Source organism: Cyrtonyx montezumae, unplaced genomic scaffold (genome assembly GCF_038088225.1).
Source record: "Cyrtonyx montezumae isolate F1298 unplaced genomic scaffold, pur_monq_1.0 scaffold_43, whole genome shotgun sequence".
NCBI classification, from domain to species: domain Eukaryota; kingdom Metazoa; phylum Chordata; class Aves; order Galliformes; family Odontophoridae; genus Cyrtonyx; species Cyrtonyx montezumae.
In genome coordinates this window covers 101,117-111,810 of record NW_027072049.1, presented here as the reverse complement: position 1 = coordinate 111,810, position 10,694 = coordinate 101,117, and positions in this window count along the sequence as shown.

The window sequence follows — 10,694 nt, the reverse complement described above, 5'->3', positions numbered from 1 at the left end:
ACGTGGTGATTTGCTGAAAGGAAAAGAGCAGCAGCGTTTGGGAGTGCCATCTAAACAGGGGGTCTGATAGAGGGGTTGGAGCTGTCGGGATGAGCAGCTTGAGGGAGGCTGCTCTGCTAAAAGGGAAATTAAAGGCAGAGTGGAAAAGCAAAGCCACCCCTGGTCCGAGTGCGGAGGGGTTTTTGCAGTGGGTGAGGTTTCCCTTCAAGTTTCAGCTCCCTAACCCTAGGGATTCATCTTCCTGCAGATGGGAGGGATTCGGCGTGAGGAAGAGGTCCACATTTTTCATCGTGAAGGAGGAGAGGCTGAAAACGAGGGAAGTAAATAATGGAGCACCACTCCAGCAACACGCAGCGAGTGTTCTGTGGTGCTCGTGGTGTGGTCATGCTTACTCAGACAGGTTATGCAGGCAAAAAAGCACCTGAAAGCCCTGAACTTGACCCATTCAGAGCTGACAGCGGCCCGGGAACGGTGACACAACTCTGAGCTGCCCATGTGGGCTGTGCCATGTGCTCCCATGAGCTGCAAGCCCCAAAACATAATGGTTTGCAAAGCCAGACTGTGGTCAGAGCACAGAGCTGCTGCTCTAATGGGCCACTACAGCAGGAGATTGCATGCAAGGGATCAGATGTGGGGACAAAATAGTACTGGGTGATGGGGGGGGTGGGGGAGGGTGGGGTCTATGAGAGAGAAGCAGAGAGATGTGCTCCCCAGAAGCAGTTCAGAAACCATGCACAGATGCTACAGCAACATTTCAGACCTCTTCCTCCCCAAAAACAAATGTCTGAACACAACGAGGGGGGGAAAATAAAGCAAGCAGAGCCGTTGCTTCTCTCCGAGCGACAGGAGTACGATGCTGATGGAGGTTTGGATTATCTCCCCCTCCTTCCCACAGCATAGCTTATGAGTCAGGATTTTTAGGGTTTCTCTCTGACAGCAGCGGATGTTTATTCCCCTCCAGCTCCAAGCGATCAGTCCTTGCAGGGCTCTCCCATTTACGTGCCATGTCACACCCAAGTGGGCCCAGCAGCACTTTGCAGATCTGTGATCCATCCCATGTACAGTGCTTCTGCCCACCACTGGAACAGCCAAGAAGCAAATAAAAGGGAAGAGCTGCTACTCGCTTCTGTTTGAATCTGATTAAGGACAGAACGCTTCATTTCCTCCACAAACAGCTATGAATCTCCTGCTCCCAAATAGTCCAGCACCGCAAGCTGTGTAATAACTCTGGGTTTAAGAGATGCAAAACGAGGCAATAACGGGCAAACCATCACCCAGCAACGACAGCAGGCTGCATTTGCACACTGTGGCATTTGCACACTGTGGCTTTTGCACGCCGTGGCATTTGCATGCAGGAGCATTTGCATGCTGTGCCATTTGCACACTGTGGCATTTGTATGCAATTCTGTCGCATGCCGTGGCATTGGTATGCTAAGGCATTTGCTCATCAGGACCCACGTGTGATGGAGGATGCTGTGCTGCTCATTGCCACTCAGGAGCTGTGGCATTAGTGCTACAAGTTAACCCCCGTGTCACATTGAAATGCAGTTTGCCCCCACTGTGCAGCAGAGCAGCGTTTGCCCTTAGCCCCCATCGCCTCCCTCTGTGCTGTCCCCTTGTCACAGCCATGCCATGCGTTGCACTGACTTCAAAATCCAGTGGGGACAGCAATCGATGGCTCTTGTTGGAGAAGATAATTAGCTGAGCATGTTAACAACATCCCCTGTGCCAGCCAGGGTGATGCTACAGGGAGCTGTGAGCAGGGAGAGCTTTCTCCTATAGTGGAGAGGGGCTGACCTTTAGGGCAAAAACCCACTGAACCCCACAGCTTCTCCTGAAGTTTTAAAGCCCTGCAGCTGTCCCACTTCGCCAGCTCCCCCAGCAGCCAGCACGGCTGGCAAGGGAAGCAGCAAATGAAATAAGATGCTCTGCAGGGTTTATGTGCTACTGCTTTTGCCATAAAGCAAGGCTTAAATTTCACTTCACCCGTTTTCTTGCTTAAATGAAGCCTCATCTTCAGCTTCAATCTGCTTAACTGCTCCTTTCCCACTTTATTTTTTACTGCCTCCAACACTTCTGTCACCTTTGCTTATTGACTGCCAGTAAAAGTGCTGGAGAAGCACCTTCAGGGGAAACTTTCTCCACTTAAAGAGGTGGATTTGAACCAAGCAGAAGCTGCAGGCATTTCTGCAGCAGCTCACCTCCAGGTGAGATGGGGCTTTGCTCCCCATGGTCACAAGCTGGTTGCAATGTGCTGCACCCCCAGCTCTGACCATCTCAACCCCAACCCCTCCACGTGGGTTCCCCCTCTCTTCCCCTATGGCCACATTTAATCCCCTCAGCCCGGTCCTTCAGGGCCCATCTCACATCACATGTCTGCTAATGAGCTTCCAGGTGTACAGCTATGTGCAGAGAGCCATTAGCAAACAGCCCTAATTACCACGCGGATGCCATATGCCACCTGGGGCTGGTGGCAAAAACACAGAAACCAAAGCCAAGCTTTGCAGGGCACACCGAGATGGTGAGCAGGATGGTATTTATCCCCCAAAATTGGGCCAGCAGTTTGCAGCACTGTGAAAATTGTTTTGTTTTGTTGGTGGCTTTTTTTTTTTTTTTTTGCTACAGCAAGGAGGACAGAGCTAAAATCCATGAGCAGCAGCCAGGCTCACGAGGCACTCTGTCTCCTGGTTCAAGGCAGGATTTGCTGTTCACAAAGCAAACCTGGTGCTCGAATGCTGTGTTTGCTGCATACCCCCAGGGCCCACGAGCCCCCTTGGCCAAGGCTGGGCTCACCCAGGAGGGGCAGGACGCCTCATGCTGAGGTGTATTCCCCATCTCCTTCTTGCACAGCTTCCACCCACCCTCAGTGCTCAGGGCTGTGCACATCACCAGCAACGTTTCTTTGTGCTGTGGCATTGCAAATCCTCTTTTCCTATCTTGCTGCCACATCAGCCTTGGATTAATCCTCGTCTGCTTACGGAGGGATGCTGTAAGCACCCCTGGGGCCGTGCCCCTCACAGCAATGCTCCAACCCTCCTCCAGCCCTCAAGGATTTGCACCGTACCCGCTGTCCTGCCCAGGCAAGGCACCATGACTGAGCATCAGTGAGTGTTAGGTATTCCATTGGGGCCGTGCAATGGGCTTGGGGTCACACCTAAGAATGGTGGAAGCCCACCAGACCCCCATGACCACAGAGTGACGACCATTCTTGGGACACTGTTGGGGTTTTTGCACCTTTTTATTGTTTTAAAAGGCCCGTGAGTTTTCAGCCAGGTTTTGCCCTGACTATCCCCCTGACAGGTTTTCCCATTGCCCAAGGGGGTGTGGATTCCCATCCCTGGAGGTGATTAAGGTTGGATGTTGGATGGGGCAGTGGCAAACTGATCTAGTGTTTCATCTACTGGTTGGCAACCCGGTGTGTGGCAGGGGGGTTAGAGCCTGATAATCCCTGAGGTCCCTTCCAACCCAACCCATTCTAGGGCTCTGTGACTCTGTGACACACATGCTATTTTTCCACCCAAAATGTCATGATCTTTCCTGCAGAAAGCCATGCTTTTTAAGAAAACATCTCCCCAGGAACTCCCCACGGCCCTGACCTGAGATCATGTTTGTTTTCTCTACAAGAAGTGCCCCATAAACTTACTCTGGCTGAGCTGGATATGCTCGATGTCACCTTTCCCATTTTCTTCCCACAACCAGTAATCAATTGCTGCCTACAGCACCGGCTCCTCGCAGGGAGGGCTCACCATGCCCTTGCACTAGCAACTTGAGTTAAGGGAGAATTGAGGCTTTTTGCTGAGGGGTGTTGGGTGGAAATTTGGTGATGTGTTAATTCTGCGAGTTTCAAGCTGGCAGCCCTCACCCGGGCAGATCTTCCTTGAGGAAGGGATTCTCTCTATCTGCGATGCCACAGCAACACACACTTTATGACTGCCTCCTCCACGAGGAAGGTGATTTCAGCCATTAGGCGAAACCCCTGAACACCTGATGAATTTTTACGTGCCTCCAGGACCACAGCAAAGCCTCCTTTCACAGTATTTCCGCTCCTTTATTTTCCTTCATTTTATTTCCTTGGGAGGGAAAAAATAATAACACGGCTGAGCTGTATTAGTTTTGCTGTTACCAAACAAGACATTCAGTGCTTGCGTTTGTCTGACTACTTTTTTAATCAAGCTAAGCCCAAGAGCCAGCAAACCTGCCGGCAGCCTGCCTTGGGTTCAGTCGGTATAAATTAGTCGAGGCTAAAGGAAGATTAACATGACAAAAGTACGTGTCGTTTTTGAAAATCACAGGTTGAGCAAGAGCAGCAGAGCCTTGCAGAGTCTCTGAGCAGAAATTCCAGCGGAGTGGGGCTGTTTTTAATTAGACACTCTCATCTGTATTTACTGAGAGGAGGAAAAAAGTGGTTGTCTCATATAAAGACTGTGCAACACTGGGCAAGCAATGTGGGCATCCCAGCACCTTTCTCTGCTTTTGCCACGGCCAGTGATCAAGGTGATGCAAGACCTACAGGGACTCCTCCAACACATCCACAAAGCAAATTCCTCCAGGAGTTGGTGCAGAGATTGCACTGCAGCTGGCAAAGATGGGCACAGCTCAGTGGGCATAGGCAGAGCTGGGAAATGTGGGCACAGACAGAGCTGGGCACAATGGGTGGAGGTATGGACAGGGACAGAGCTGGGCACGATGGGTGGAGGTATGGACAGAGCTGGGCACGATGGTGTGGAGGTATGGACAGAGCTGGGCACGATGGGTGGAGGTATGGACAGAGCTGGGCACGATGGTGTGGACAGAGATGCTGGGCAGTGGGTAGGGATGGAGTTAGGCACAATAGATATGGATGGAGATGGGCACAGCACCATGGGTACAGATGAAGCTGGGCACAGTGGGCACGGACAGAGCTGGGCACAGCTCAATGAGCATGAACGGAGATGGATGTGGAGTGAGCTGGACACAGAGGGCATGGAAGCAGCTGGTGTAGGAGAAAGAGTTGAAGAAATAATGGAAGATTTGAGGATAGCTCTGCTCCCTAAGAAGGTTTTACTTGAAAGGAAGAACAGATGGAGGGAGAGGCAGGGAAGGTTGTTGTAAGAGATTTAAAAGTAAGCCAGTCTTGTGAATTCAGGTTTTACAAGGCTCTTTAATAAAAACCAGAATGCCTTGAGATGTAGCAATAAAAAAAAGACCACATAACCTACAAATAGCTTCTGGGGGAGATGATTATAGTGCCAGGAAAAGTAATGTCTATATGCCGATGGATAGAAATCCCAGAAAGACAAATAAAAGCCTCAGAGAATAACCCAGGGATTGTTTATGAACTGAAAAGGAAGAGAGTCTGGGGTCATCCATGCTTAGACGTGAGCCTGCTTAGCTGGGCACTCAGCAAAACCCCACATGCAGCCACTCTGAGGCTAAAACACTCCTCAGGGAGAGACCAAAAAGGTCTGGGCAGGAACGGGACTAATTGGAAGCAGATGGGATTGAGCAGCACTGCCTGAGAGCATCTCCACGCTCAAAGCTGCGTAGCCCAAAGGTGGTGGGAAAGTTCCATGCAAATCCTACAGCACAACCGTGTTTGAACCCAGACCTCCTGCAAAGACCTTGCACCTCCCCACTCCCATCTGGAAACCAAAAAGCTTTTCTTCTGCCCCACAGAATTAGTTCCTCTCAGCAAGGGGGGATACAATAAATAGCCACGTTCTCATTGACATTCAACCAGAGATCTTTTTTCTCCCTGATATTTCAACCAGAAAAGCCATTGTTCTTCCAGAACAATGTGTGTGTTTATGGATTCCAGGAAGAGGGAGCAGCAGAGCTATGGGGGGACAGAAATACAAGCATTGCAGAACAGCAGCAGGCTGTGGGAAGTCAGAAGGTGCCCAGCATTGAGAGGGATGTTCCAAAGCTCTCCCAGTATGGGACGGTGAAGCTGAAGGCTCAGATGTGGTCTGCCTGGTGTCATCAAACCTCAAACAGCTGTGGTAGCAAGCTGAAGGACTGCTTGGGGAGGGAGAAAAAGCACAGGGAACAGTGGTAGGAGGGTGGGAAGACGCTGAGGAGAAAGGGAAGTGGGAGCACAAGAGTTTGTGGCCACACAAAGAAGGAAAATAAAACATCAGCTCTACACTCACGATGGATTTCCTCTTGGAGCCAGTCTACTTCGTCATCCACAGCCATGGTTGGTGCCACATGCCCTGGTGTCATGGAGAAGCTCAAAAGCTCTCTGATTCCACAGGAGAGGTGGAAATCTTCTGGGGGAATAACGATGCTGCCCATTGAGGATCCTGGAAATGGAGATCCTCAATGGAAAAAAGGAAATCCTCCTTTTTTCTGTTAGAGGATTAGAAAGTTGTGTTATTTGGTATTGGTTTCACCAACACAAGTCAGCTCCAACCGAGGGTTGGGATGCACAAATTTCAGGGTGAAAAAGGTTATGGGATTTAAGTGAGTTCAATGCAAAATATCATCGTTTTCTGTCATCATCCAGAAGAATTTGTCACTTCTTTGATACGACTTACACAGCCAGCCCTCTATGCTAAAGGAACACTGTATTGCTCTCCCATCCCACTGAGTGTCTTCACATCCTCACACAAAGCATGAATTCCTCAGAAGACCTGAGTCAGGTCACAGATTCGTTTCATTATTATGCATCTTTATCAAAAAGTTCACTGCAGACAGGAGCTCAGTCGCTGGGGAGATCTCATGCAATTAACTGTTTTTGCTGAGCATTTAATCAGTTTTGCTCCACAAACTGACTCCCGAGGTTAGACCTCTCCAGTTTGATCTATACGACTCAGCATTTGGAGACCCCTTTGTGGGCCTTTGGGAAACAACTTGTTTTCATTTTTATGACACACGCCAATCTGTAACGGTGCTAAAACACTTGACACACTCCTTTCCTTAGTTAGTGCCCAATGCCATCCCTCTGCTGTTTGATTGAGCTGCTCTGAGGGCACTCAACAACCAGAGGATGCTCCTCCAGGGGCAGAGGCACCTCTGAAGGTTCCTCCAAGTTTTTTGTCCCATCACCACTCTATCTGCATGTGGAGATGGTTTTTCCTTGACGAGAATATCTGAGCTGTGACATTTTGGATCCAGCTGGTGATGCTTTGGTTGATGGTACTCGAGGTACAGAGGTTATGGTCCTCACCTGCTGCGTTATCAGACGGCAGATCCAAAATCTCTTTGTGTAAGAAATATTCTTTCTTATGTTTATAGACACAGAAATGTCCAGTCCTGATGGACGTGCATGAAACCAGCAGAAGGCAGAGCTCTGGTCCCACCCTGTGATCCCACTCCACTGACCTGAAACATCTCAATGTCCACAACATCAAGGTGCAACTGCTCAAAAACAGCTAAATGTTCTCATTCCTGGATGAACTTCATCCAGATGCTCAGCAAAGCTGCAGTAATCATGATGAACACGATTGAAATTTGGTGAAGAAACACTTCATAAGCCAATTAAAAAAGAGAGAAGAACAAGAAAGCATTCAAAGCACAAGTAACCCAAATTTTAAACCACTTTTCTTTTAGGCTGTTTGTTTGCAAGCATCCTGAGGACAATAGCACTAAACGACATTAATTTTCATTACAAAGCTCCAGGCAGTGAATCAATTTTACCTGGGTTACATTCAGCTTCAACAGAATAATAATAATAATAATAAAAAATTAAAAGGAGCAGCAGTGCAAAACTTGACTGCTGCAGGGGCAGGTGGTGCAGAGCTGCCTGGCTCATCACATCACCAAGCCCCTTCACACACGCTTATTTTGCAAGCAGCTGCTCTCAGGTGCTAAAATCCCTGTTGTCCAGTGGGTTTTCCCTGGGAAGGGACGGTGTGTTTTGCATCTGCTGTTGGGAAAGGCTGAGACCACACAGAGCTGCTTCACACCCTGGGGGGAGATGTGAGCTCCCAGCTCCCTCAGCCACCCCTCATAGCCCTGTGCTCCAGACCCCTCTCAACTTCACTGCCCTTTTCTGGACACACTCCAGGGCCTCCATGTCTTTCTTGCAGTGCAGGGCCCAAAACTGATCACAGTATTCGAGGTGCGGCCTCACCAGAATCATTCTGTGGTCCTATCATCCCACGGCTCTGTGATTAAAGGATTCTGTGGATTTATGGTTCTGTTGTTCTATGATTCTACGGATCTGTGTTTCTGTCATTCTATGGTTCCACTTTCTATGTCTTCGTGTTTCTGTGGTTCTGTTTCTGTGACCTGTCCCTTTGCCCTGACCCTGGGTACACTCGAGGCTATCACCAGCTCAACATAAACCCAAATAATTCATATATCCTGAGATACAAAAACCAAGTGCAGAAGTGAGCTGCGGATGTCTAGGCTTGACCACATGGCTCATGCTGATGGATAAAATCAAGGAAGGGAGAGAGATGATTGATGATTTTGCCCCATCTCCAGGGCACCCACTCCTTTTCCAGGATGGTAATGATGGGAGAGTAGAGACTGGCTTCGGTAACTCCCATGCTAGTAATTCTAGGAGAGGAAATCCCCCAAACAGGGTAAGAAGCACAAGGCATTAACAGTATTCCCCTCTTTCAGTATAAAAGGGGGAAAAAATATTCAGTGTCTGCATTTCCATTCCTGTAATGGAAATAGAGATTTTTTCAAAGGCACCCAGGCTGCAGTAACACTGCATAAACACACAGATCCCAGGGAAATCCCAGCGCAGCATGCAGAGCTCCCCCTCCCTTTCAAACCCATCTGTCTTTGAGCGCAGGGAAGGCTGCTCCAGGTGATCAGATGCTTTTCTGGGCCAGGAACAAAGCAGATTGGGCTGAGCAATGCAGCTGGCGTGCTTCTGAGCTGTGAGAAAGCAGTGAGGACACAGCAAGGTGTGAGGCACCCGACGTGCTGCGGGGATGGTTCCCAAGCCTACAGCATCCTGGGGCTGTCACCCCCTGGCATAGCAGCAAAGCAGCCAGTCCCATTGGGTCAGATCTGGGCGTGGCATCCACCTTTCCAAAGCAGGGTCCAGCTGTGGGGAAATGGTTTTCTCCACTTGTAGCTGATCCAAGGCCATGCAAAGCGATGCTATTTTTGCAAGGCCTTTGCTCGCATGGAAATACCCCAAAAGCATCCTGCTACAGAACGGTGCTGCTCTCACACCAGGTGCCTGGAGCAGGTTTGGTGGCATATCCCCGTCTGCTGCTCCACCGGTGTCCCACGTGGCTGCACCATGCCCACAGAGGGCTGAGGGTGCTCCAGTGCAGCTGGGGGGAGCACAGGAGCCCCAGGAGCCCAAACTGCCCCATGGAAATGGGAATGACTCTGGCTGTCATCCCGAGTCAGTGAGCCCTCCCTGAGCCCCTGAGGGACCACTGATCCGAGCTGAGCTCCAAGAGCAGGAAAACCAACACAAAAACCCATCAACCTCTGAACTGATCCCTGGATTGAAAAGAAAAGAAAAAAAAAGAAAAAGAAAAAGAGCTGGGATTAAGGGCTTAATGAGGGCGAGTGCTGATTGCAGTATCTCCTATCCTCTTTGAAACAGTCGTGCTGGCAGAGCTGCTGCAGAGTTACTCTGATATTAACACTACAGACTATCCCCCGCAGCAGCGGTAGCAGTCCCAGGGGCTGCATTAAGCTCCAGTCTCTCCGGATGATGGCAAGGCTCTGCCACACACCAAACTGCAGCAAGCAACCCATGCACGAGGTGAGCAGAGCAGCAAGCCTGCTGCCAGCACAGCACTGCATCCCCGTGAGCATCCTCCAGCACCAACCCCCACTTGCATCCAAGCAAGCTTTAGGGAAATAAACTCTTGGCCAGAATGCAAACCTGCAACACAGCCCCAGCACTCTCCCTCCTGGGGACAGGTCCCGTATTCAAGCTCTGCAGTTTTAGCTGCCTTCACTTTATCTCCTAATATAGTGGTTCCATCAGAAATGTAATTAAGTTTGTCTGGTGTGATTTGCTCTTAATAAACCTGAGCTGCTCATTGTTCTGTTATCCTCTTGGTGTTTATAGCGGTTAATATTTGCCCAGCAAATTTGCTGGGATTTGAAGCGAGATTTATATAAACTTGTGTATATTATCTAATTAATAAACAATACCAGCGCGCAAGAGGAGGAAAATGAGCAATGCCTGGCACTCAGGCTTTGTGAACTCATTAATTCTGCCATCACTCCGCTCTGTGGGGGTGGGATCCCATGGCCTGGGCTCACCAATCTCCTCCTGCACCACTGCACAGATCACAGCATCCCTGCACGCGCTGCCTGGAAGTCTCCGTGAGCATCTTCAGAGCTGCAGAAGGTCACTGGCTCTTTTAGAGATTGATTTCTGGAGAAACCACGTGGCCAAAAAGCCCTGGTTTGTGAAAATCATTTGTTCCGTGGTACGTTCAAATTAATGTCAATATCGGGTGACCGCACATCGTGAGAGGAGATGAAAAGACCCAAAAATAAAAAGCCAAAAATGACAACAAATGAGAGGATGCCCTTCAGAAATGTCAGAAATTCGGGTTATATCCTGTTCTGATTGAATGGTGACACTCATGTGGGTGCCCTCCACGCCCAGCCTGGTGCTCACTGTGGGTTCAGATGTGGGGTGGGCATGGGGACACAGAGAGGTGAGCAAAGCGTGGAGCCAGGCTTCAAGGCGGAGCTGTAAGAGCAAGGGTACCTCTCCACTAAGAACAACTTCTAACCCGTGAGCTCCTCCACGCAGCAGCACAACGGCCACC